The 27,950-nt window shown below is 44.1% G+C and overlaps 1 long non-coding RNA gene across 1 annotated transcript; it reads left to right on the top strand.

The window, feature by feature from the left end:
- Nucleotides 1-572: 572 nt before the first annotated feature.
- On the top strand, nt 573-27,336 carry LOC129052895 (uncharacterized). Its single transcript, XR_008518024.1, has 3 exons — nt 573-1,700; nt 25,320-25,429; nt 26,932-27,336. It is a non-coding gene; the product is annotated as an uncharacterized LOC129052895 (long non-coding RNA).
- Nucleotides 27,337-27,950: the final 614 nt, after the last annotated feature.

The raw sequence follows: 27,950 nt of genomic DNA, 5'->3' as shown, positions 1-27,950 counted from the left end.
AGGGATAAGTATGAAATTGCTTGATTAATAAATGCAAACGAAAATGTATGCTGGCAATTCTTAAGACATTTCTACTATTACTTTACCAATAATTTTAAAGCTAGCTTATTTATTAAAGATTTTACTTAAGTTACATAAACTTGAAAAAGCATTTGACTAGTGTTTTCTTTTTTCCTTATAAAGCATTTGATTCAAGCGCTTTATTTTTTTAAGCCAATTAATTAGAGCTCTTTAATTATCTTCAGTAAACACTGTGTATGCAACACGAATACATGGACGTATTAGGTATGCTGATAGAAATAGATGTTACAGATTCATAAAAACCTTTTTTTCCCCATCTTAGACTTTCAAATTCTTGATAACCTGTTTTATTACCCTAGGCAGTTGTCAGCTAAATAGCTTTAAATTTGCATATTAAAGAAAACAACTCAGGTGAAAATCAAAAAGCAAAATTTACATCCTAAGGTATGGAGAGAGAAAGTCTGGTGTGCTAGAGGGAAATTAAAATGGATTTAATTGCTAATTAAACATAAAATTATAGAAATTATAAAGGCCTTTCAAATACACACACACACACACACACACACACAAAGATCCTGTAGCTTTTACTTCAGAACTTTAACCATGAGAACTTTAGCCATGAGATAAATACAAATTCACGGGCTTGCAAAAAAAACCTGTTTGATCCAAACAGTGGTTTTCATCTTAATAGAAAAATAACAGCAGATTTAAAGTAGGCAGAAAAGAAAAATAGAGAAAAAGAGAACTTAGGAACTCTATAGTTTGCAGGTCAACCTTAGGGCTCTTTTTCCTTAATGTAAATGAGCACAAAAACTATATTACTTCTATTTTACATAAACTCTGCCAAGTAGAGGTGCCATAAAACCTAAGGAGTGCTCGAAAGGGGGTCATTCTCTTTGTTTTCTCCTCAATTTTAGATTGTCTCCCACATTTTTTTTTCTTAAAAGGAAGAACTGAGCTGTGGCCTAGGGGTTTTGTGTGGTGGATCAATGCGTGCTGCTTGTGGGCAGGACTCCACAGTGTGTCACCACTGAGTTGCTTCCACCCTCTTACATGTCTCAGTTTCTCTCTCCAGAGGTCTGTGACCTTGGAGAGGGCTCAAAATGCCTGGTGATCAACTCTTATGTGTGTTTCCTGGATGAGCCTTTTTTAAAAATTAATTTTTGTTGGGGATTTCCCTGTGGGGCTACTGCCACTGGGGTTAACCCCCCAGACACTCCCATGAAGCCCCTGGTCACCCGGGGCACGTTTTGGCTGGGAGAAACAAATGTCCTTTCTTTTTGGAGCTGAGAAAACTCAGTCTTTCACTTACCTATGAAAACAATAGCTCAGTTCCTCACGCAAATGAGCACAGACAAGCTGAATTGAGATTAATTTTGGGAGAAAAAGCAATAGAGAAGACCCCTTAGAATGCATGCCTGAACTAGAATTAAGATCCTTAACAAGTTCCCAGGAGAGAAAAAAAAAACAACGTGCTCAGCCACCCCTACTTTGTAGCTCTTGTCCGCCGTTACACACACCAAGGTCAAATCTTCTCACGGTACATGGTAATCCCTGGTACCTCCAAAGCCAAAGAGGTCAGGTCAGGCAATACAGGAAAACAGAGCTTTCATCCTAAGAAGAATCTGTCCATGACTCTTGAAACTCCACAAAGAAAACAGAACACCCCCTACAAAGAGGTAAGTGGCACCTTTGTTCTGAATTCTTTAAAGGAGTTCAAGTCATTAGAAGCCTCCTCTAGAAGGGAAGGAGGTGTAGGGTGGAAGAAAAGTAAATGAAAGAACTTTTTTTTTTAAGACAGGAAGCAAACACAGAAACCAAGGGCATCGTTTTTTGTTTTTGTTGTTGTTTTCTTTTTTTTCCTCTTTTGCAGCTGCAAGGAATTTGGGCCAAATTAGAGAGGCTTTGTTACCCACAATTTGGAATTCTCACTCGGATTTGACCAAGTCAGGTAGAGTTGGTCAAATCTGATGGGAGAAAGACCGGAATAAACAACAATAACAAAAAACCCCCAACATGATCACTGAGCGCTCTAACGGTAAAGAGAAATTAAGACCAGCTGGTAGTTAAACTTTAACCAAGACAAAACTCCAATTCAGCTACTTACCTAGGGATGGGTCTCAGGCTGAAGACTGCTTTCTACCATCCTAGAAGCAGGAAAAAAACCCTCAAACTCATCTTCCTTGCTGGGAGTGAGCTCAAACTCTATAAAGTAGTTACCTGCCTTCCACTGTCATGGAAACAGGAAATCCTACCTTCCTTGTTGGAAGCAAGGAAAACTCCAAAAAAAAAAAAAAAAAAGGAGTTGTATAGCAAAGTAAACTTTTGATCTCAAGCAAATTTTGGGGATTCTGTGGAGGGGGTGCTTCCAGACCTCAGCAAATTGTCCTATTGGTTTGAGCCATAAAGTTAGCTCAGGCTGGTACCAAGCACTGACAGGAGATTTGCCTAAGGTCAGGGGCATCTCCACATATAATCCCTTCGTGGTTGCCAAAATATGAACCCCCAAAGTCTGAGACAGGTCTCAGTTAATTTAGAAAGTTTATCTTGCCAAAGTTGAGGACATGTGCCCATGACACAGCCTCAGGAGGTCCTGACAACATGTGCCTAAGGTGGTAGGGGCACAGCTTGGTTTTATACATTTTAGGGAGACATGAGACATCAGTCAACATGTGTCCAGAATTGGTGGGTTCTTGGTCTCACTGACTTTAAGAATGAAGCCACGGACCCTCGCGGTGAGTGTTACAGCTCTTAAGGTGGCGCGTCTGGAGTTTGTTCCTTCTGACGTTCGGATGTGTTCGGAGTTTCTTCCTTCTGGTGGGGTCGTGGTTTTGCTGGCTCAGGAGTGAAGCTGCAGACCTTCGTGGTGAGTGCTACAGCTCATAAAGGCAGTGTGGGCCCAAAGAGTGAGCAGCAGCAGGATTTATTGCAAAGAGCAAAAGAACAAAACTTCCACAACGCGGAAGGGGACCTGAAGGGGTTGCCACTGCTGGCTTGGGCAGCCTGCTTTTTATTCGCTTATCTGGCCCCACCCACATCCTGCTGATTGGTAGAGCAGAGTGGTCTGTTTTGACAGGGCGCTGATTGGTGCATTTACAATCCCTGAGCTAGACACAAAGGTTCTCCAGGCCCCACCAGATTAGCTAGATACAGAGTGTGGACACAAACCAGATTAGCTAGATACAGAGTGTGGACACAAAGGTTCTCCAAGGCCCCACCAGAGTAGCTAGATACAGAGTGTCGATTGGTGCATTCACAAACCCTGAGCTAGACACAGGGTGCTGATTGGTGTGTTTACAAACCTTGAGCTAGATACAGAGTGCGATTGATGTATTTACAATCCCTGAGCTAGACATGAAGGTTCTCCAAGGCCCCACCAGAGTAGCTAGATACAGAGTGTCCATTGGTGCATTCACAAACCCTGAGCTAGACACAGGGTGCTGATTGGTGCATTTACAATCCCTTAGCTAGACATAAAGGTTCTGCACCTCCCCAGCAGTCCCAGGAGCCCAACTGGCTTCACCCAGTGGATCCTCCAGTGGGGCTGCAGGTGGAGCTGCCTGCCAGTCCCGCGCCGTGCACCCGCACTCCTCAGCCCTTGGGTGGTCGATGGGACTGGGCGCCGTGGAGCAGGGGGCGGCACTCGTCGGGGAGGCTCGGGCCGCACAGGAGCCCACGGAGGCGGGGGAGGCTCAGGCATGGTGAACTGCAGGTCCCGAGCCCTGCCCCGCGGGAAGGCAGCTAAGGCCTGGCGAGAAATCGAGCGCAGCGCCAGTGGGCCGGCACTGCTGGGGGACCCAGTACACCCTCCGCAGCCGCCGGCCCGGGTGCTAAGCCCCTCATTGCCCTGGGCGGCAGGGCCGGCCGGCTGCTCCGAGTGCCGGCCCGCAAAGCTCACGCCCACCCGGAACTCCAGCGGGCCCGCAAGCGCCACGCGCAGCCCCGGTTCCCGCTCGCGCCTCTCCCTCCACACCTCCCTGCAAGCTGAGGGAGCCGGCTCCGGCCTTGGCCAGCCCAGAAAGGGGCTCCCACAGTGCAGTGGTGGGCTGAAGGGCTCCTCAAGTGCCGCCAAAGTGGGAGCCCAGGCAGAGGAGGCGCCGAGAGCGAGCGAGGACTGTGAGGACTACCAGCACGCTGTCACCTCTCAAACATATGTAAAATGAGCATTGGTTCAATCTGGAAAGGCAGGACAACTGGAAATGGAGAGGAGGCTTCCAGGTCACAGGTAGGTGAGAAACAAATGGTTGCATTCTTTTAAGTTTCTGATTAGCCTTTCCAAAGGAGGCAATCAGATATGCATTTATCTCAATGAGCAGAGGGATGACTTTGAATATAACAGAAGTCAGGTTGGCTCTAAGCAGTTCCCAGCTTGACTTTTCCCGTTAGCTTAGTGATTTTGAGGCACCAAGATTTATTTTCCTGTCACAAGATTAATGGAGAAATATGATAGGGCAAAGAGTATGATCTGGGGTAATGAACTGGGGGAACTTAGCAAGGCTTGTTCATTCACATTCTTCTCTGTGTCCCTGTGTCTTCAGAGATAAGAATGCTCCTTTGCTCCAGCTCTAGGGACGACACCTCTCACCTAGGGTCTTATGACCTCCGTCAGAGGAGAAGGGCAGGGAAAGCTCAGAGAGACCTTCCTGCTATTGTGGTTTCCTCAAATTTCTTCAGCTTCAAATACTTGATACGCTAAAGTGACATATTTTGGGGTAGTGTGTCCTGAGCCCCATCACAAGCAGCTTCTTTTTTAAAAAAATAATTTCAACTTTTAGTTTAGATTTGGGGGTATATGTGCGGGTTTGTTACTTGGGTATATTCCATGATGCTGAGATTTGGGGTACAAATGATCCCATCACCCAGGCAGTGAGCATAGTACCCAATTGGTAGTTTTTCTGTGCTTTCTCCCACACTCTCTCCCCAGTCTAATGGTCCCCAGTATCTATTGTTCCCATCTATTTTCATGTGTACTCAATACAAGTAGCTTCTGTTCTTTGAGACTGATGTCCCTGAATATCACTAAAAGATGATGGCAAATTCCATGGACGTCATTCAGTTTCATTGCTCCTGAGTGAGGCCCACTTTCCATCCCTGTGGCTTTGTCAGTATTACCTGCTTCCTCTGAGACAAATAACAGTGAAAAGCTGGGGAATCCAGTTGATACCATTTGATCATAGAGCTCATTTTTAAGCTTGAGTGTTGTCTTAAACTTTCATCTTTTTCTTTGACACGGAATTGTTTTGAAGATAGATGTATTGCTTCGATTGTTTTCTCTGAGGGAGACTATGCTTTTAGTCAATATGCTGGGAGAATTCTGTAGAGTAAGATAAAAGCCTGGAACCTGGAAGTTGGAGCCAGCATCCCAGGAAACTAAAGTTTTCCAGGCTGAATCATCCTCTCAAGGGGATTCTCTGAACTAGAGAAACCTCGTCACATGCCACAGACCAGGATGATGAGACTACTTGTTATGATAATCACTTCTGTAGAGAATTTAATGGTAAGAGATTGATATTTGGATAATTTATATGATCTACATTTCTGGAATAGCAATTTTTGAGTTGATTTGCACAATTGTTTCAATGTCTTCAGAGGTAAGAAGATGCAAAAGTAATTTTCAACCCAGAATGTGACTTCTTTGTTGCCATCATTGATTCATACCAAGATTTCTGATAGGACGAGATTTTTCTTTCGTGGCTTTTGAAACATCTTTGCTTTTCTGAGGGACTATCACAGACCCTATGGTTTTATCTCATAAACTAGATGTTTTTCTCCTGTTCCCCCATTATCTTTCCTTTTTTCCAAACTTCCTAAGCATAATTCTTTTATAATTCTTTTTTTTTCTTTTTTTTTTTTGAGATGGAGTCTTGCTCTGTCACCTAGGCTGGAGTGCAGTGGTGTGATCTTGGCTCACTGCAACCTCCGCCTCCCGGGTTCAAGAATTTCTCCTGCCTCAGCTTTCCAAGTAGCTGGGATTACAGGCATGCACCTTCATGCCTAGTTAATTTTTTCTATTTTTAGTAGTGATGGGGTTTCACTGTGTTGGCCAGGATGGTCTTGAACTCCTGGCCTCAAGTTATCCACCCACCTCAGCCTCCCAAAGTGCTGGGATTACCGGCATGAGGCACTGTGCCCAGCCCTAAGCATAATTCTTTACTTGAATTAAAAGATTTATTTTAACCTGTTTAAGAATGAAAAAGTAAAGAGCATAATTACAAATTCTGTATCGTACAAAGGAGGCGTTATTTAAAGATGTGACTTCCCCCATCTCCTACCCCAAACAGGCTCAAGCCTGCCTATTTTTGTAAATAAAGTTTTATTGGAACACAGCCACACCCATTCCTTTATGTCTATGGCTGCTTTCATGCTACAGAAGGAGAGTAATTGACACAGAGATTCACAAAGCCTAAAACTTTTACTATCTGACCCTTTACAGGGAAAGTTGGTCAACTGCTGATCTAAAGGGTGTGATGCAAGAAAATCTTTTTCAAGGCTTCTGTAGAATCCAAGTTTTAAAACCCTTTTTTCTACACAGTGAAGATAGTCTCTTAAAAAGGTTTTAAAAGAATGTATGACATGAGGTTCCAAAATAAAAAGTCACAGAAAAGTCTCTCTTTAACCTCTGTCCTCAACTACTTTGTTCCCTTCCCTGGACGTCATGCTACCAGATTGTTCTGGGTTCTTCTAAAGACATATCACACAAAGATGATTTTTTTTTTCTATATTGTTTAAGTGGCATTCTTATTTCAGATGAGATTCTACTTCTCTATTTAGTGAAAAAGATAACTATGAGAGATACTAAGGAAAAATATACAGGGAAAAGGCTAATAATTAGTTCAGACTGTCACAGGTATTGTACACACACTGATGGGCTTGACTCTGAATGATGCAGCAGAGAATACAGAAGACCTGTAAGATATGATCCAGCTGGAGAAGGCCTTAATACAATGCTTGAACCAAGTCCTGAGAGATGAGTAGGAATTGAGTAGATGCATCATTGTATTATAAATGCAGGCAAGACCAATTATTGGCTAGCATCCCAGACACTTACCAAAGATGCTCATGAGGCCCAGTGTGTCCAGCTTCTCAAAAAATGTTGCCCAGAATCAGAGCATCCTGAAAGTTGTGAGTCACTGTGAAAGCTGTCACTCTTCTTATTAACAGGCAGAGACATCCCAGGTTTTAGAAGAGCTCCAAGATCCCCTTTCTCTTTCCTTCTTTACGCTAGCTGCTCTGTAGACCTATGCTGTCCAAAAAATATAATGTGAGTCACCCGCATGCATTACTCGAAATTTTCTAGCAGCCATGTTAAGAAGTAAAAAGAAACAGGTGGGTTGGGCACAGTGGCTCGTGACTGTAATCCCAGCACTTTGGGAGGATGAGGCGGGCAGATCACTTGAGGTCAGGAGTTCAAGATCAGCCTGGCCAACAGGTTGAAACCTCGTCTCTACTAAAATACAAAAACTAGCCGGGTGTGGTGGCACGCACCTGTAGTCCCAGCTACTCGGAAGGCTGAGGCAAGAAAATCACTTCAACCGGTGGAGGTTGCAGTGAGCTGAGATCGCGCCACTGCACTCCAGTCTGGGAGACAGAGTGAGACTCTGTCTCAAAAAAAAAAAAAAAAAAAAAGAAAGAAACAGGTGAAATTACTTTTAGTAATTTTAACCCAATATATCTAAAACATAGATTCCAACATGTAATCAATATAAAATTTACTAATGGAATATGTTACATTCCTTTTCCCATATCAAGTCTTGAAACCTTGGTGTAAATATGACACTTCTAGCATATCTAAATTCAGACTAGCCACATTTCAATGCTCAATAGCCACATGTGGTAATGAAACAGGAAAAGTTCCCTTGTCCCCCTTGCAGTGTGTGCCATGGGGTTGTGGCTTGCTTCTTCGGTGCCCCGCTTGTTGTACCCCTAGGGGAAGCATGCAGATGGCAGGTTGTGGAGAGCGTGGGCTCTGACCCCACAGCAGCATCTAGGGTTGAGTGTTTACAACTCCCGAAGCCCCAGTGGGCGTGTGTTACAATGCGCTTTTTCAGTTTTGCCGTCCACAGGCGGCTTGTGTTAATCAGCTCAATTAGACCCTCTGTCTTATTGCAAGGACAGAGGGCTTTCTGTATTGCGGTTCTTGCCTTAGTGTACTGGAAAAATCGGATCACACTTGGGCGTTATTGAATGGCGGAAGTAGCTCTCAGCAGATGGATGGGGAGCCAGAAGGGGGATGGAGTGGGAAGGTGGTTTTCCCCTGGAGTCAGGATGCTCCAACTGTCCTCCACTGAACTCCGTGTCATACCACCATTCTGTAGTCCATGACTTGCCAGAGTCTGTCAGTGCGTTCTTCTGCTGGTGTGTTTTTCTGCCCCTCTGCTTCTCTAGATGTCCAGCCGCTTGTGTGCTCTTCTGCTGGTGTGTTCCTAGCTGCTTGTGTCTCTGCCCACTAGGATCTCAGGGTTTTTATAGGCACAGGATGGGGGCATGGTGGCCCGGGGTGGTCTTGGGAAATGCAACATTTGGGCATGAAAACAGAAATTCCTGTCCTCATCTAGGTCCGTGGGCATAGGCCTGGGGGCGGAGCCCTCACCAGGGACCCCACCCTTCTCCTCCCAGCACTTCCCTGTCCTCCTACCATATCAGTAAGTGACAACAGATTGAAAAGCACAGCTTTAGACTCTGTATAAAAGGGATGTGCAGTGTTAAAGAAACATTTTTCAATGTCACTTGTTAAACAATAAGGCAGGGCCTGGCACCATGGCTCATGCCTGTAATCCTAGCACTTTGGGAGGCCAAGGCAGGAGGATTGCCTGAGCCCAAGAGTTCGAGACCAGCCTGGGCAACATGGCAAAACTCTGTCTCTACAAAATGTACAAAAATTAGTCAGGCATGGTGGTGGATGCCTGTAGTCCCAGCTACTCGGGAGACTGAGGTAGGAGAGCCACCTGAGCCCAGGGAGGTTGAGGCACAGTAAGCCATGACTGCCCCACTGCACTCCAGCCTGGGCGATAGAGTGACACCCTGTTTCAAAACAACAACAACAACGACAACAACAAAAACAAGGCAGACTTTATTCAAGGGGAGGGGGACTATCATGATTGGTGTAGGGCTCACTGCTGTGGGATCTTGCTATGGGGGAGAGAGACTGGGCTCAGTTCCAACAAGGACAAGGGGTGATTTGTAACCAAGGGTCAGGGTAGGGTCAGTAGATGGAATATTTCTCAGAGGAAACACTGGGGTAAAGTGGATTCTTCTAGACCCAACAGAATTCTTGCTGAAGGCAGGCCAGGGTTGTAAGATATCAAGGGTGGCAAGATACCAAGGGTGGAGGGTTTTCACTAAACTGACTTAGGAGGATTCTTGTGCAATCTGAATTCCACAAGGACAGAGAGGGAAGCCCAAGGTCAGGCCTAGTCGAGCAGAGGGCTCAGAGGAGCTTGACTGTAGTTAAGTCAAGGAGAGAGTCTTTGTCAGCAGATCTACCACTTGCTCATGGCAGAATCCCTGGGTATAATTCACAGAGCACAAGAATATATATTAAAATCTTAAAGCACCTAACCTTTGGTTATGTATATTTTCGTGTTTGGGATAAAACCAGTATAAAATGGACTTGTATGAGGCCTGGTATTGGGCTCAGTAATCTGTCATCTTGCTTGTTTCTTCCAGCAGCTCCCCAGGCCCCCTAGCCCTACCACACTGCCTCTGGGTTTTGAGAAAGTGCTTGCTTCTCTTAGAACTCTCTAGATGCTGAATAGCATTTTTTTTTTTTTGGAGACAGGGTCTTGCTCTGTCCCCCAGGCTGGAGTGCAGTGGTGTGATCTAGGCTCACTACAACGTCCACCTCTTGGGGTCAAGTGATCTCAGTCTCCCGAGTAGCTGGGACTACAGGTGCATGCCACCATGCTCAGCTAATTTTTTAAGGTTTTGTAGAGACGGGGTCTCACTGTATTGCCCATGCTAGTCTGAATAGCATTCTTTTTTTTTCTTTTTTTTTTTTTTGAATCTCACAAGTATAATGTAGAGCAAAAGAAGCTGACACAAAACATTGCATATTGATTGATTACATTTATATAAAGTATAAAAACAGACAAAATTAATCTATGGTATTAAAAGTCAGGTTGCCTTTGTAAGGGATAGTGACAAGAGAAGACTTCTGAGATCTGGAAATGTTCTATTTCTTTTTCTTTTAGACACAGGGTCTTACTCTGTTGCTTAGGCTGGAGTACAGTATGCAATGGTGCAATTGTTTTATTTGTTGATCTGGATGGCATATGTTCCCATGCATGAGTGTGTCCACATGTGAAAATTCACTAAGCTTACCATTTGTGTACTTTCCTGTATGTATACTCCAATAAAAAAAAGTTTGTATAAATTTCAAAAAAAAAAAGTGATTCTGAAGTTGCAATCACTTCTCAGGTCTCTTTCGGCCAAAACTTAGAGGACCACTTATGACTGCAAGGAATCTGGGAAATGCAGGTTCATTAATTTTTTTAATTAATTAATTTATTTATTTATTTTAAGATGGAGTCTTGCTCTGTCACCCAGGCTGGAGTACAATGGCGTGATCTCAGCTCACGCCACCTCCCAGGTTCAAGCGATTCTCCTCCTCAGCCCCCCGAGTAGCTGGGATTACAGGTGCACGCCACCACGCCCGGCTAATTTGTATTTTTAGGAGAGACGGGGCATCACCATGTTGGCCAGGCTGGTCCTGAACTCCTGATCTCGTGATGCGACCACCTCGGCCTCCCAAAGTGCTGGGATTACAGGCATGAACCACCGCGCCCGGCCTGGGAACTGCAGTTTCCAGTTGGGTGGCCATATGCCTCTAAAATTTAGAGGATTCTCTTATTAAAAGGAAGAAGGGAAGAATGTAATCTAGGGGGAAATTAGCAGGCTGTGCTACAGTCCGCACAGCAGTCACAGGCCCGTGACAGTTATCAAATCCTGCTGGGCATGACCTGTGAAGACCTCCACCCTGGCAGTAGAGTAAGTTATTTGGTTAGCCCACCTGGCTGCTCTTGCTACTGTTTTCTGGGAATAACTCCCTTGACCTTAGTTCTCTGTATTACCTGAGTTTACTCTCAGAGGTTATTTGTTTACTATAGAGCATGGTCACACTTTTTTGTCCTTTTTCCCTTTTGCTTTCTTTTCTGCTTGGAACTTGGATATAATGGCAGGAGCTGCATCAGCAATCTTGGGGCCATGAGGGAGTCTTAGAAACCTCAGCCCTGATTTCCTTGTTTTTTTTTTTTTTTTTATTAAGTATTTATTGATCATTCTTGGGTGTTTCTCGGAGAGGGGGATATGGCACGGTCATAGGATAATAGTGGAGAGAAGGTCAGCAGATAAACACATGAACAAAGGTCTCTGGTTTTCCTAGGCAGAGGTCCCTGCGGCCTTCTGCAGTGTTTGTGTCCCTGGGTACTTGAGATTAGGGAGTGGTGATGACTCTTAAAGAGCATGCTGCCTTCAAGCATCTGTTTAACAAAGCACATCTTGCACCGCCCTTAATCCATTTAACCCTGAGTTGACACAGCACATGTTTCAGAGAGCACGGGGCTGGAGGAAAGGCCATAGATCAACAGCATCCCAAGGCAGAAGAATTTCTCCTAGTACAGAACAAAATGGAGTCTCCTATGCCTACTTCTTTCTACTCAGACACAGTAACAATCTGATCTCTCTTTCTTTTCCCCACATTTCCCCCTTTTCTTTTCAACAAAATCGCCATCGTCCTCATGGCCCGTTCTCGATGGTCGCTGTCTCTTCGGAGCTGTTGGGTACACCTCCCAGACAGGGCGGCCAGGCAGAGGCGCTCCTCACCTCCCAGACGGGGCGGCTGGGCAGAGGCGCTCCTCACTTCCCAGACAGGGAGGCCGGGCAGAGGCGCTCCTCACTTCCCAGACGGGGCGGCCGGGCAGAGGTGCTCCTCACTTCCCAGACGATGGGCGGCCGGGCAGAGGCGCCCCCCACCTCCCAGACGGGGCTGCCGGGCAGAGGCACTCCTCACTTCCCAGACGGGGCGGCCGGGTAGAGGCGCTCCTCACTTCCTCCCAGACGGGGTGGCGGCTGGGCAGAGGCGCTCCTCACTTCCTCCCAGACGGGGTGGCGGCTGGGCAGAGGTGCTCCTCACCTCCCAGACGGGGCGGCCTGGCAGAGGCACTCCTCACTTCCCAGACGGGGCGGCCGGGCAGAGTCGCTCCTCACTTCCTCCCAGACGGGGCAGCCGGGCAGAGGCGCTCCTCACTTCCTCCCAGACGGGATGGCGGCCGGGCAGAGGCGCTCCTCACCTCCCAGACGGGGCGGCCGGGCAGAGGCGCTCCTCACTTCCCAGACGGGGCGGCCAGATAGAGGCGCTCCTCACTTCCCAGACGGGGCGGCCAGGCAGAGTCACTCCTCACTTCCTCCCCAGACGGGGTGGCGGCCGGGCAGAGGCGCTCCTCATCTCCCAGATGGGGCGACCGGGTAGAGGCACTCCTCACTTCCCAGATGGGGCGGCCGGGCAGAGTCGCTCCTCACTTCCTCCCCAGACGGGGTGGCGGCCGGACAGAGGCGCTCCTCACATCCCAGACGATGGGCGGCCGGGCAGAGACGCTCCTCACTTCCTAAAGGGGATGGCGGCCAGATAGAGGCGCTCCTCACTTCCCAGACGGGGCGGCCGGGCAGAGTCACTCCTCACTTCCTCCCCAGACGGGGTGGCGGCCGGGCAGAGGCGCTCCTCATCTCCCAGATGGGGCGACCGGGTAGAGGCACTCCTCACTTCCCAGATGGGGCGGCCGGGCAGAGTCGCTCCTCACTTCCTCCCCAGACGGGGTGGCGGCCGGGCAGAGGTGCTCCTCACATCCCAGACGATGGGCGGCCGGGCAGAGACGCTCCTCACTTCCTAAAGGGGATGGCGGCCAGGCAGAGGCGCTCCTCACTTCCCAGAGGGGGCGGCCGGGCAGAGGGGCTCCTCACATCCCAGAGGATGGGTGGCCAGGCAGAGACGCTCCTCACTTCCTAGACGGGGTGGCGGCGGGGCAGAGGCTGTAATCTTAGCACTTTGGGAGGCCAAGGCAGGCGGCTGGGAGGTGGATGTTGTAGCGAGCCGAGATCACGCCACTGCACTCCAGCCTGAGCAACACTGAGCATTGAGTGAGCGAGACTCCGTCTGCAATCCCAGCACCTCCGGAAGCCGAGGCGGGCAGATCACTGGGGGCCAGGAGCTGGAGACCAGCCCGGTCAACACGGGGAAACCCGGTCTCCACCAAAAACACAAAAACCAGTCAGGCGCCGCGGCGCGCGCCTGCAATCCCAAGCACTCGGCAGGCCGAGGCAGGAGAACCACAGGAGCCAGAGGCAGGGAGCCCTCAGCGAGCCGAGACCATGGCAGCACAGTCCAGCCTCGGCAACAGAGGGAGACCGAAGAAAGAAGGAGAGGGAGAGGGAGAGGGAGGGGGAGGGGGAGGGGGAGGAGGAGAGGGAGAGGGAGAGGTGAATAGCATTCTTGAAGAGAAAAAAGACATGGGTTAACTGAGTTTGCTGTTCTAGCATCTGCCACTCTCTACCCAAGACCATTGTAGGGGAAATTTACTTGGCAGATTCTTTCAGAGTCCCCTTAAGAAGGTTTGCAAGTAATGAGTACTTTCTGCATTCAAAGGAGAATAAGCATTTGACAGCAAAATCTACTGATTGCCAAAGTTTTACTTCTGTATTTCATCCTTGATTTGGGCATAGTTTAGAAAAAGCCAGTCTTTTTGGCAAGCTTCAGATGGAAGCTACCATTGATAAGCAAATTTGGCCCTTCTCATCGTTAGGACTAAAGAAAATGGAGGTTTTTAACAAAGAAATATTGAGACACGTGGATCATTCAGTTCATCAACAAACCTTTTTTTTGAGTCAACTTTGCCAGTAGAGTGCTAGACAGTGAGATACAAAGGTAACTTAGACCCCTGTGTTCAGAGAATTCTGTCTTATTTTCAGGGCAGATAGGGAGAGATTCACATATGAGGAACATCTGAATCTTTCAAGAGTGCTTCAATATGGTCGGGTGTGGTGGCTCATGCCTATAATCCCAGCACTTTGGGAGGATGAGGCAGGAAGATCTCTTCAGCCCAGGAGTTTGAGACCAGCCTGGGCAACATATGGAGACTCTATCTCTACAAAAAAATAAAATAAAAAATTAGTTGGCCATGGTGGTGCATGCCTGTAGTCCCAGCTACTTGAGAGGCTGAAGTGGGAGGATGGCTTGTACCTGGGAGGGCAAGGCTGCAGTGAGCTGTGATTGCACCACTGCACTCCAGCCTGGGTAACAGAGCAAGACCATGTCTTAAAAAAAAAAGTACTTCAATAGAGGGATAGAATAATGGCTTGGAATCTTACTGGGGAAGTTCAGTGATCATGTGGGTGTCAGGCTTTCAATATTACTGAGAAAAGCTGTGTAGCTTTTCACATACACGTGGACATGCACAAGAATGATTTACTCCAACCTAGGATATAGATTGGTAGATTTGTGGAATTGTGACATTGTTTATGAAAGGATTCTATAATAATTTTGGCTCTTTCAGCATTTATTAAATTTGTAAATTGCACAAGAACCCCTTTCCATGGCTCTATTGATTCCTGGCTACTTCTGGCTTGATAATAAATAATTGCATATTAGTGTAATTTTTTTCTAAGCTAAAAGAGAATAATAGTAACCTAGGAAGCCTGCAGCAAGTGGGGAGTTCCTAATGTTAATAATCCAATCAAAGTTGTTTTAATATCTCAAGTTAACAAGGCAAACCATAATTGTAGAGTAGAAAATCATTCAAGTGTCTATGTAAATTGTCTTTCTTAATTTAGAAGTGATATTTGACATTTATTGGAAGTTTGTTTTACGTTTGGTATATAGTCTGGGTCTGTTGACCTCAAGAAAGAGGACATTCTCTCTAGTATGCCAGACCATGTGGCTGGTCCCACAGAAGTAGGAAGCCTGGTGTCTGCTATGGACTGAATGTGTGTGTCCCCTCCCAAATTCAGGTGTTGAATCCTAATCCCCAATGTGACGGCATTTGGAGGTGGGGCCTTTGAGAGGTAATTAGCTCATGAGGATGGAGCCCTGATGATGGCATTAATGCCTCTATAAGAAGAGACACAAGAGAGATGATCATTTTCTGCCATGTGAGGACACAGGGGCAAGGAGGCTCTCTGCAAACCAGAAAGAGAGGCTTCACCAGACACCAGATCTGCTGGCACCTTGATCTTGAACTTCCCAGCCTCCAGGAATGAGAGAAATAAATTTCTGTTGTTTAAGCCATCCAGCCTATGATATTTTTGTTACAGCAGCCCAAACTAACACAGTATACAGAATACATCATTAGTAACACTATGAAGTACATATATATAATGTTATTTCTCTTTATTGATTAGGGGAATATGAGGGCAAGAATAACCTAACTTCTGGGTTACATCTTGCAAACCCAGGATTCACCAAGCATCTGGTAGCCAAAGCCCACTTCATGGAGAAGTGATAACTTTTTATTTAAGAGAGATGGGCTTAGTCCTCAAACATGATACCACTGGCCCAGAGAAGAGCAAATTGCCTGGCCAAGGTGGCTGCCCTGGAAAACTACTGAAGTGATTTGGATAAAAGTCAGCCTCCAATATCACAGCATCTTCTTGATCTGAGTGTGGTAGTATGTTTCTATTTTCTCTTCATTTAATCTGAAGCCATACAATATGAATTGGCTGGTTTTGAAATGGCAATTATTTGCTCTTGGTATCTTTCTGGTGTTATAGAAATAGCCTAGCTTAAACTGAATTCTGGCTCCAGGCAGAAATAAGAATTCAGAAAGTGCATCATAGGAAAAACAATATGTAACCTAGAATACCACTTAGAAATACAGCACAAGCCAGGTAAACACTTAAGATGTTTTGGTTTGTTTTACCCTGTTTTCTTGGCTTCCTCAATTGCAGCTTTACTCTTATGCCCCTCAGGAAGGCAGCCATGACAGCACTTTAGGGGTTAAACTACTTAGAGTTTAAGCCCTAGGAATAGGTTTATTGTGAAGGCAAAACTGCTGTTGGTGGGATTCCACAGCTGTGGGAAAATGCTGAATGCTTATAAATTGACAAGCCAATCAAGATAATTTATTTATTGTCCACACCTGAGGGTATTTTTAGCAATAAATCTTTTGATGTGAAAAGAAAATAGTGAAGAAGGTAAACATCATGGTGTACACTCGTTAAATAACTGAAATGTCTTTTTTTTTCATAAGGCATCTTTATTTCCCCCTAAAACACACCTGCAAGTGACCTTATTATGCAAGTCAGCAAATCCGGCTGCTGAACACTTTTTAAGCCCCTTTGCCATAGCTTATTTAACCTTAAGAAATCCTATTTTATGACAGTAAACAAAAACAAAGTGAGAAAACTATAAATAATTTGTATGTAACATAGCTATATAAAAAGTAGTAGAAGTATAATTCACCTGTATGTAAAATAGCTACGTAAAATAACTTTAAAAAGCATTCCATTGAGAAAATGTTAGAAAATATTAACAATGGTTATCTTTGAGTGGTGGGGAACATGGGTGAACTTTTTTTTCTTTTTCTACATTTCTTTTTTTTTTTTTTTTTAAGAATCAATAAATGTAATCCAGCATATAAACAGAACCAAAGACAAAAACCACATGATTATCTCAATAGATGCAGAAAAGGCCTTTGACAAAATTCAACAACCTTCATGCTAAAAACTCTCAATAAATTAGGTATTGATGGGACGTATCTCAAAATAATAAGAGCTATCTATGACAAACCCACAGCCAATATCATACTGAATGGGCAAAAACTGGAAGCATTCCCTTTGAAAACTGGCACAAGACAGGGATGCCCTCTCTCACCACTTCTATTCAACATAGTGTTGGAAGTTCTGGCCAGGGCAATCAGGCAGGAGAAGGAAATCAAGGGTATTCAATTAGGAAAAGAGGAAGTCAAATTGTCCCTGTTTGCAGATGACATGATTGTATATCTAGAAAACCCCATTGTCTCAGCCCAAAATCTCCTTAAGCTGATAAGCAACTTCAGCAAAGTCTCAGGATACAAAATCAATGTACAAAAATCACAAGCATTCTTATACATCAATAACAGACAAACAGAGAGCCAAATCATGAGTGAACTCCCATTCACAATTGCTTCAAAGAGAATAAAATACCTAGGAATCCAACTTACAAGGGATGTGAAGGGCCTCTTCAAGGAGAACTACAAACCACTGCTCAAGGAAATAAAAGAGGATACAAACAAATGGAAGAACATTCCATGCTCATGGGTAGGAAGAATCAATATCGTGAAAATGGTCATCCTTCCCAAGGTAATTTACAGATTCAATGCCATCCCCATCAAGCTACCAATGACTTTCTTCACAGAATTGGAAAAAACTACTTTAAAGTTCATATGGAACCAAAAAAGAGCCCGCATCGCCAAGTCAATCCTAAGCCAAAAGAACAAAGCTGGAGGCATCACGCTACCTGACTTCAAACTATACTACAAGGCTACAGTAACCAAAACAGCATGGTACTGGTACCAAAACAGAGATATAGATCAATGGAACAGAACAGAGCCGTCAGAAATAATGCCACATATCTACAAGTATCTGATCTTTGACAAACCTGACAAAAACAAGAAATGGGGAAAGGATTCCCTATTTAATAAATGGTGCTGGGAAAACTGGCTAGCCATATGTAGAAAGCTGAAACTGGATCCCTTCCTTACACCTTATACAAAAATCAATTCAAGATGGATTAAAGACTTAAACGTTAGACCTAAAACCATAAAAACCCTAGAAGAAAACCTAGGCAATACCATTCAGGACATAGGCATGGGCAAGGACTTCATGTCTAAAACACCAAAAGCAATGGCAACAAAAGCCAAAATTGACAAATGGGATCTAATTAAACTAAAGAGCTTCTGCACAGCAAAGGAAACTACCATCAGAGTGAACAGGCAACCTACAAAATGGGAGAAAATTTTCGCAACCTACGCATCTGACAAAGGGCTGATATCCAGAATCTACAATGAACTCCAACAAATTTACAAGAAAAAAACAAACAACCCCATCAAAAAGTGGGCGAAGGACATGAACAGACACTTCTCAAAAGAAGACATTTATGCAGCCAAAAAACACATGAAAAAATGCTCACCATCACTGGCCATCAGAGAAATGCAAATCAAAACCACAATGAGATACCATCTCACACCAGTTAGAATGGCAATCATTAAAAAGTCAGGAAACAACAGGTGCTGGAGAGGATGTGGAGAAATAGGAACACTTTTACACTGTTGGTGGGACTGTAAACTAGTTGAACCCTTGTGGAAGTCAGTGTGGCGATTCCTCAGGGATCTAGAACTAGAAATTCCATTCGACCCAGCCATCCCATTACTGGGTATATACCCAAAGGACTATAAATCATGCTGCTATAGAGACACATGCACACGTATGTTTATTGCGGCATTATTCACAATAGCAAAGACTTGGAACCAACCCAAATGTCCAACAATGATAGACTGGATTAAGAAAATGTGGCACATATACACCATGGAATACTATGCAGCCATAAAAAATGATGAGTTTATGTCCTTTGTAGGGACATGGATGAAATTGGAAATCATCATTCTCAGTAAACTATCACAAGAACAAAAAACCAAACACCGCATATTCTCACTCATAGGTGGGAATTGAACAATGAGAACACATGGACACAGGAAGGGGAACATCACACTCTGGGGACTGTTGTGGGGTGGGGGGAGGGGGAAGGGATAGCATTGGGAGATATACCTAATGCTAGATGACGAGTTGGTGGGTGCAGTGCACCAGCATGGCACATGTATACATATGTAACTTACTTGCACATTGCGCACATGTACCATAGAGTCTAAAGTATAATAATAATAATAATAATAAAGGAAAAAAAAAAGAATAAAAAAGAAATAAAAAAATAAAAAAAATAAAAAAAAAGCATTCCATTGAGAAAATGTTAGAAAATATTAACAATGGTTATCTTTGAGTGGTGGGGAACATCGGTGAACTTTTTTTTCTTTTTCTACATTTCTTTTTTTTTTTTTTTTTTTAAGAATCACCCAGAGTGAATCAGTAAAATATTTAACTGTGTTATTTATTTAATTAAAAAAAAAATCCGGCCCCACGTGGTGGCTCACACCTGTAATCCCAGCACGTTGGGAGGCCGAGGTGGGCGGTTCATGAGGTCAGGAGTTCAAGACCATCCTGGCTAACATGGTGAAACCCTGTCTCTACTAAAAATACAACAAATTAGCTGGGCATGGTGGCGGGTGCCTGTAGTCCCAGCTACTCAGGAGGCTGAGGCAGGAAAATGGTGTGAACCCAGGAGGCGGAGCTTGCAGTGAGCCGAGATCACGCCACTGCACTCCAGCCTGGGCGACAGAGTGAGACTCCGTCTCAAAAAAAAAAAAAAAAAAAAAAAAATCTCTGATCTGCATTTATGGTTTACTATCCTTTGTGGTCAGTCTAAGCCTCCTGTTTTTGTTTCTGTATTCTCCCCACCCCACCATGTTCTTTTTTTTTTTTTTTTTTTCCTGAGACAGAGTCTCGCTCTGTCACCCAGACTGGAGTGCAGTGGTGCGATCTCGGCTCACTGCAGCCTCTGCCTCCTAGGTTCAAACGATTCTTCTGCCTCAGCCTCCTGAGTAGCTGGGAATACAGGGGCACACCACCATGCCTGGCTAATTTTTTGTATTTTTAGTAGAGATAGGGTTTCACCATACTGGCCAGGCTGGTCTCTAACTCCTGACCTCAGGTGATCCACCTGCCTCGGCCTCCCAAAGTGCTGGGATTACAGGTGTGAGCCACCACGCCCACTCCATGCTCTTTTCTTTTGAGACAGAGTCTCACTTTTGTCACCAAGGCTTGAGTGCAATGGTATAACAGCTCACTGCAGCCTTGAACTCCTAGGCACAAGTGATCTTCCCGCCTCAGCCTTCCAGGTAGTTGGGACTCCAGATGTGTACCATCATGACTGGCCAATTTTTAAATTTTTTATAGAGACAAGTTCTCACTCTGTTGCCCAGGCTGGTCCCGGACTCCTGGCTTCAAGCAATCCTCCTGTCTTGGCTTTCCAAAGTGTTGGATTACAGGTGTGAGCCACTGTGCCCAGCGCCCACCATGTTCTTGAAAAGATAATGTCCCTGAAATATTAATAGTGTTGTTTTGTGCACATATTTGTGTTCTATTTACCAAAATGGCACTGTGCTATGATTCTTATTATATGCTTTACTGTTATCACTCAACACCACGTTTTAAGTCTACCCCATTGCTGTATGTACATTTAGCTCATTGCTTTGGGGTGCTACATTCCTTAGTCTAGACCCGTCACCTTTTACTTATGTATTCTGCGAGTTGCCTCCACCTTCCTGCTACCACAAACAAAGACTATCCTTGAACACATGCCCTAATGGAGCTATGTGTGAGTTTCTTTGGAATACACATATCCAGCAGTGGAATGGCTGGGCCATGGAAATAGGCACACTTAACTTAGCCAAGACCAGTCAGTTGCTTTTCTGGAAAGTGGCTGCACCAGCCTGTCTATGTCAGCAGGGTCCCAGGTCCCCATGTATTTGCCAAGCAGTATCCACCTTTCTAGTTTTTGCCCGTCTAATGGGTGCAAAGTGGTGTCAAATTGTTGTTTTAATTGACATTTCTGATTGCTGGTGATGTTAGCCATTCTGATTTCTACCTTTGTGCACTGCTTCTTCTTAACCTTTGTTTTTTCCTCTTTGACTTCCAGACTTTAAAATGTGTGTGTGTGTGTGTATGTGTGTGTGTGTGTATGTATATATATATATGTATGTATGTATTTAATAGCTTTATTGAGATATAATTCACATACCATACAATTCACCCACTTAAAAAGCATTAATTGTTTTTAGTATGTTCAGAATGTTGTGCAACAATCACCACAATCAATTTAAGAACATTTTTGGCCAGGCGTGGTGGCTCACACCTGTAATCTCAACACTTTGGGAGGCCAAGGTGGGAGGATTGCTTGATCCCAGGAGTTCAAGACCAACCTGGGCAACATAGATCCTATCTATGAAAACACAAACACAAACAAAAACATTTTCATCAGCCCCCAAAGAAATGCTATACCCATTAGCAGTCACTTCCCATTTCCCCCAATCCTCCTAGTTCTAGGCAACTGTTTTCTGCCTCTATAATAGATTTTTCTGTTCTGGACATTTCAATAAATGAAAATACACAATATGTGGTCTTTGTAACTGGCTTCTTAGCATAAAGTTGTTTTGAGAGAGAAGAACTGAACTAGGAATTTTAACATTTATAAAGTATTTACAATTGCTAGATCCTGAGACTACAAATAGAAATATGTATAACAGGCTGGGTGCGGTGGCTCACGCCTGTAATCCCAGCACTTTGGGAGGCCGAGGCGGGCGGATCACGAGGTCAGGAGATCGAGACCATCCTGGCTAACACAGTGAAACCCCGTCTCTACTAAAAATACAAAAAATTAGCCGGGCGTAGTAGTGGGCGCCTGTAGTCCCAGCTACTTGGGAGGCTGAGGCAGGAGAATGGTGTGAACCCGGGAGGCGGAGCTTGCAGTGAGCCTAGATCGCGCCACTGCACTCCAGCCTGGGTGACAGAGCAAGACTCCATCTCAAAAAAAAAAAAAGAAATATGTATAACAGATATTTGTTTTTTAGACCATCTAATTGGTAAAAATGACAAAAAAGAGAAAAGAAACAAAACACATAAGTTGTAGAAAATATCTATAATATTAAGCCAAACAAAAAGGTTAACTCACAGTAGTGTATAATATTAGCCCATGTATACTTGCATAAAACAAAGACAGGACTGATGTAAAAGAAAATGTTATTAGTGTTTATAGTTGCATGGTAAGATTAAGGATAATTTATTTTTTTTCACAATTTCTATAGTGAACCTGTATTTTTTCAACAAACAAAAAATCTAAAGTGATAATAAAATGATAGAAATGTAAACTTAAGACCCGTCTTTAAAAGTAGTAAATCTTTCTCAGCTACAGTACCAATTTTTTTTTTAAGTAACAAATCTTTTTACTATGGAAACTTTACAACATTACGCAAAAATAAAATGAATGTACAATAAACCCTCAACTCACAGCACTCTTGTTTTATATATGCAAGTGTAATTCAAAGTTGAGTGTGCATCAGAATGATCTGGAGGTTCTGTTAAAATACAGATTGCAAGGTCCCACCCTCAGATTTTCTGATTTTATGGATCTGGGTTGGGGCCTAAGAATTTGCATTTCTCACAAGTCCCCAGGAGATGCCTATACTGCTCTCTGGGGAATACACTTTGAGAACCACTGACTGTTCTATACCCTCACCTACTTCTACTGCTACCTGGATTATGTGTAGGAAATCCTAGACATCATTTCATCTGTAAATATTTCAATATGTATCTCTAGGGAATAAATATAACCACCATACTGTTATTATATATTTTAAAACGCCTAGGCCAGGCGTGGTGGCTCACGCCTGTAATCCCAGCACTTTGGGAGGCCGAGGTGGGCGGATCATGAGGTCAGGAGATCGAGACCATCCTGGCTAACACAGTGAAACCCCCGTCTCTACTAAAAATACAAAAAATTAGCTGGGCGTGGTGGTGGGCGCCTGTAGTCCCAGCTACTCGGGAGGCTGAGGTGGGAGAATGGCGTGAACCCGGGAGGCAGAGCTTGCAGTGAGCCGAGATTGCACCACTGCACTCCAGCCTGGGCAACAGAGCAAAACACCATCTCAAAAAAAAAAAAAAAAGAAAAAAAAAATATATATATACATTTTAAAATGCCTAGTGATTCCTTAAAATAATCAAAGAGCCAATCAGTGTTCATGCTTCCCTGTCTCATATATATATATATATATATATATATATATATACACATATATATATATATACACATATATATATATATATATACATATATATATATATTTTTTTTACAGTTGGCTTTTTGAACCAGGATCTATTCTAGGTTTTGTCTTACATTTGGTTGATCTGTCTCTTAAATTTCTTTTAATTGGCTTAAAAGATTGGCCGGGCATGGTGGCTCACGCCTGTAATCCCAGCACTTTGGGAGGCCGAGGTGGGTGGATCATGAGGTCAGGAGTTCAAGACAAGCCTGGCCAAGATGGTGAAACCCCGTCTCTACTAAAAATACAAAAAAAATTAGCCAGGTGTGGTGGTGGATGCTTGTAATCCCAGCTACTCAGAAGGCTGAGGCAGAGAATTGCTTGAATTCAGGAGGCGGAGGTTGCAGTGAGCCGAGATCGAGCCACTGCACTCCAGCCTGGGCGACAGAGCAAGACTCTGTCTCAAAAAAAAAAAAAAAAAAGATTAAAATCTGTCTGAAAAATAAGGGATGAACATGGTGTGGTCCTTGCCTCTATTTCAGAGGATGAGTGCACACATCGTTCAGGTCAGACTCTGCCAGATCATCTTATCCAACTACATTGTGAATTCACAGCTCAAGGAGGCATTTTAGATTGAACACTCTCTGTGACCTTGTTGATCATACAGCCCTGGGCAAAAGGTCCATGGACTCTGGTTGCTCAGGCCATGGTTTCTGTCCTCCACAGCTTTATGTTCACTTCCCTTGGATTGTGTGAGCTTCCTCAGTGTCCTTCCGGTGAATCTCCCTGCAGCCCCTGCCTTTCTTTTGTGCTTATTGCTAGCATTCGTTTTTGTTTTCTAACAACCAAAAGAATGTTTATTAAGTCAGAAATTTGTAACTAGAAGAGGGATTTTGCAAGCAACAGACCCTAGAATGTAAAATGAGTTGTGGTGAATGGCAGAGCCCCCATTTTGCTATAATAATAAAGGGCAGCAAAACTGTTCATCAGTCTATGGCTTGTTTCCTCCTGGGACTGTGTGCCTGCCTATAGAAATGTAAGGATGTTTCCCAGACTATGCTCTGTCTTTCTGCCTTTCTCAAGGTGCTTCAAGAGGGAGAGCTAAGCTTTGGCTCAAGATGGTCCATGTGACAGCAGAGAATGAGACTGATGTATGGTTTCATTAAGACTTTTTTCTTCTAGAGATGGGGTCTCACTATGTTGTCCAGGTGGTCTCAAACTCCTGAGCTCAAGCAATCCTCCAGCCTCAGCCTCCCAGGTAGCTGGGGCCACAGGTGCGAACCACCATGCCTAGCTATGGTTTTATTAAGAAAATATACACCCTGGCCAATGATGTACATGTCAAGGGCCTGTCAGTCATGCTCTCTTAGAAAGTGGGCTGCTAAGGTGATATAGTGCCCAGCAGGAAATCTTCCCCACTGCCTCTCTCAGGTGGGGCCTTGGAGGACCCTGGGCAATAAAAATCCAATGGGCACAACGTGAGTTGACCAAGAACCTTTCTCCATGGCTAGGAAGTAAGTCAACAAGTGGACATTTACAGAAAATGGTCCAGAAGGATCATGTTCATTGCTTTTCCTTTTACTGAACATTTTTGGCCCCCACTCCTCACACTGTACATTGGGGTAACATTCAGCCCACAAATTGCAAGATCATGAGAAGACACATCTCATCTTGCCTGAGACACGGACATCACCAAAAGATCCTTTACTTGCGAGCTGAATGGGAGACTGGCTGTGAATTTGGGTTGTCTCCTAATGGAGAGGGGGTCAGTTCATTTTTGGCTGTATGTGAGATAGCTGTATTGTATTAGGTGGTAACATTTTTCAAATGTGTGCATGGGAATAAAGGGGTGTGTGTGTGTGTGTGTGTGTGTGTGTGTGTGCTGAACTACCACGGATAGACTGTGGGATATATTTATTGTTTTGTTTTCCCAGAGCAGGGAAGAAACCTGTATTAGTCAGGTTTCTGCTGTGCTAATGGTACATAACAACTAACCTCCCAAATCTCAATGGCTTACAAAAGCAAACATTTATTTCTTACTTATGAGTCTGCAGGTGGTTTCGGCTTTGCAGCATGTGGCTTCTGGCTGCAGGTTGGTTTCTGGTCTGCTCCATATATCATCAGTGGCTACCCACAGCAAGTTCTTGTGGCTAATGGCAGAAAGGCAGAAAAGAGACCAAGCCAAACCTCGCAAGCACAATTAAAGCTAAAGCTTTAATTTGCAGCTAAAGCAAACCACAGGACCAAGCCCCAAATAAATGAGGGTTGGGATTTATTCTTGTCCCACAGCAAACCCTGGAAAAGGAAGGGAAGGAGGACTTGAGAAAAATATAATCCATTCGACTATACTCCCCCTTCTTCTGAGAAATCAACCATGTGGTTTAAATGTGTTTCCTTTCTCAACAGACTGCATCGTTATCCATTCAATTGCTCATGTTAGTAGCCTAAGATACAAGAAAAGTTCTGGATTGGGAAGAGAGGAGCATTTGTCCAGTGTGAGATCTATTGAGTATGAGGTGAGTCTGGGATAATCAGAGAGGTGAGGAGACTGTTGGCTGTACAGATCTAGAGTGAAGCCATTTTGGTTGTTAATTTTCCTATCCAAGTTCCTACAAGTTTCATGAGTGGGGCTAATGACAAATGTTACTGGTTTCTTAGGGTCCTCTCACTAGAGTGTCCTTATGTTGTTACCCTCGTGAAGTTACTCTGGGTTCTGAACCAAGACTGTTCCTGTTTCCTTTCATCTGTAACTCTGTGTTATTAAATGCCACATCAAGGTTCTTTCTCTGTGTGAAATTGCACGTAGGCTTTTATTACTTCAGAGAAGTTCTTTGACCAAAGAGCATTGGCAGGTCCCATTTTTCAGTTTCAGCCTGTTTTGGTTCACTGTTTGTAAAGATTCTCCTGAAAAAGGAATTTCTGTGTTTGTGTAAATACACTTGAGTCATCATATCTTGCGCAAATTGTCTGTATTGATTAATGGTCTCTTGTTTGCTTCCTTTCGCTGGTTGTATTTATAGCTCACATTACTTATAATTGTTGGACAACATAATATGGACCAGATGGCTTCATTATTCTGAGTTTCACATTTTGAATTTTAAACATTGTGTTGGACTGCCTGTGGCCAGCTGTGTCCTAGAGGAGATTATGAGGCCAGACCACAGTTCAAACATCTTGGGCCAGATACCATGGACATTAAGTGCTTTTGAGGTTATTAGCATTTGAGGTGTCCTCTGGTCCCCTGTTGTGGTTTCACTTGGAAGCTCTGACTGGAGAGCCAGGGAGAGAGAGGGAGGGAGGGAGGGGAAGAGAGAGAGAGAGAGAGAGAGAGAGAGAGAGAGAGAGAGAGACTGTGCATTGAAGATCTTCTGGTCATGTGAATGCCCTGTGATTGCATTGTATTTGAAAAAGCTTTTCACCCATAAGCTCATAGAACTTATTATACTTTAGACATTTTAAGTATAGCTAGTAATATTTAAAAATAAGAGTATAAATCGGGGTCAGCAGGAAACAGGTGTCATACTCAAATAGGATAATAGAACAATGATTACCTAAGGGACTATTTACAATGGTATGGGCTCAGGAAAACAAGGTAAAGTGAAGTAACATTCTAGACTTGTATGGGCAAGGTGAAAGAGTGGTTACCAGGACCCGGAGAGAGTAGTTATAGCTACAGGAAAAGGTGATTGGATCACAGAGTGCCCAGACATTTGGCCAAACATTATTCTCGGTGCGTTTGTGAGAATGTGTCATCTGGATGAGATGAACATTTGAACTGGTAGACTGAGTGAAGCAGAATCCCTCCCTAATGTGGGTGGGCCTCATCTAATTAATCGAAGATCCGAAGAGAACAAAAGCACTAAGAGGGAAATCCTCCTGCTTGACTGCATGAGTTGGGACACTAGTCTTTTCTGGCCTTTGCACTTGGATTGAAACATAGGCTCTTCTTGGATCTCAAGACTGTGGCCTTTCAAGTTGGAATTTACACCATTGGCTCTCTTTGTTCTCTGGCTTTCAGATGCAGACTGGGACTACACACTGGCTTTCCTGGATCTCCAGCTTGCTGCCTGCAGATCTTGGGACTTCTCAGCTTCCATAATCATGTCAGCCAATTCCTTACAAGAAATCTCTCTGTCTATATATCCTATTGGTTCTGTTTTCTGGAGAACCGTTACTGATATACAGGTCAAGGTAGCAGGTGCTGTGGCCTTTCTTAAGGGGACATCTAGACAATCCTGGTCACCAGGTAGAGGAGGGAACTAGGGGAATAAATGCTTAAATCTCATTCTTCTCCCTAGTGCCTGTAATTGGCTGAACTCACCTGGCGATTATAGGGCAAGGGAGCCAGTTGATGTAGCTTTTGAAAAATCCGGGACACGCACTAGGATGGAGAAGGATAAAAAGCGGATCTAGAGGGTGCAAATGGAACCTTACCAGATAATTAGGTTTTATAACAACTATTGTTATTACTTTCTTATATTCTTCCAGATATGCTATGCATACATAAGCATATATGGAGATCTTCGTAGTATTCGTGATATTTCACTCTTCCAATATCACTTTTATGGCTGCATGACATTAAAGAACCTTTCATTATTAAATAGTCTTACATAGAATAGATGTAACAGTTATATAATACAAAAATAGTAATGAAAGAAACACCTGTGTACCCCTTCATCCTGTTAGAATACTACCAAAACTTCTCAGGGTTGCTGTGAGCACCTTCCCAATTGCATTTTTTTCCCCCCAAGGGTAACTGTTATTTTGAAATTTTAAATCACTCTTTTGAGATAATTTCATTATTATTATTATTATTATTATTATTATTTTTTGAGACGGAGTCTCGCTCTATCACCCAGGCTGGAGTACAATGGTGTGATCTCGGCTCACTGCAACCTCCGCCTCCTGGGTTCAAGTGATTCCCCTGCCTCAGCCTCCCGAGTTGCTGGCATTACAAGCACCCGCCACCACGCCCAGCTAATTATTTATTTATTTATTTATTTTGAGACACAGTTTTGCTCTTGTTGCCCAGGCTGG

This window comes from Pongo abelii, chromosome X, assembly GCF_028885655.2.
Source record: "Pongo abelii isolate AG06213 chromosome X, NHGRI_mPonAbe1-v2.0_pri, whole genome shotgun sequence".
Classification (NCBI taxonomy): domain Eukaryota; kingdom Metazoa; phylum Chordata; class Mammalia; order Primates; family Hominidae; genus Pongo; species Pongo abelii.
This window is presented reverse-complemented; position numbering and strand designations above follow the sequence as displayed.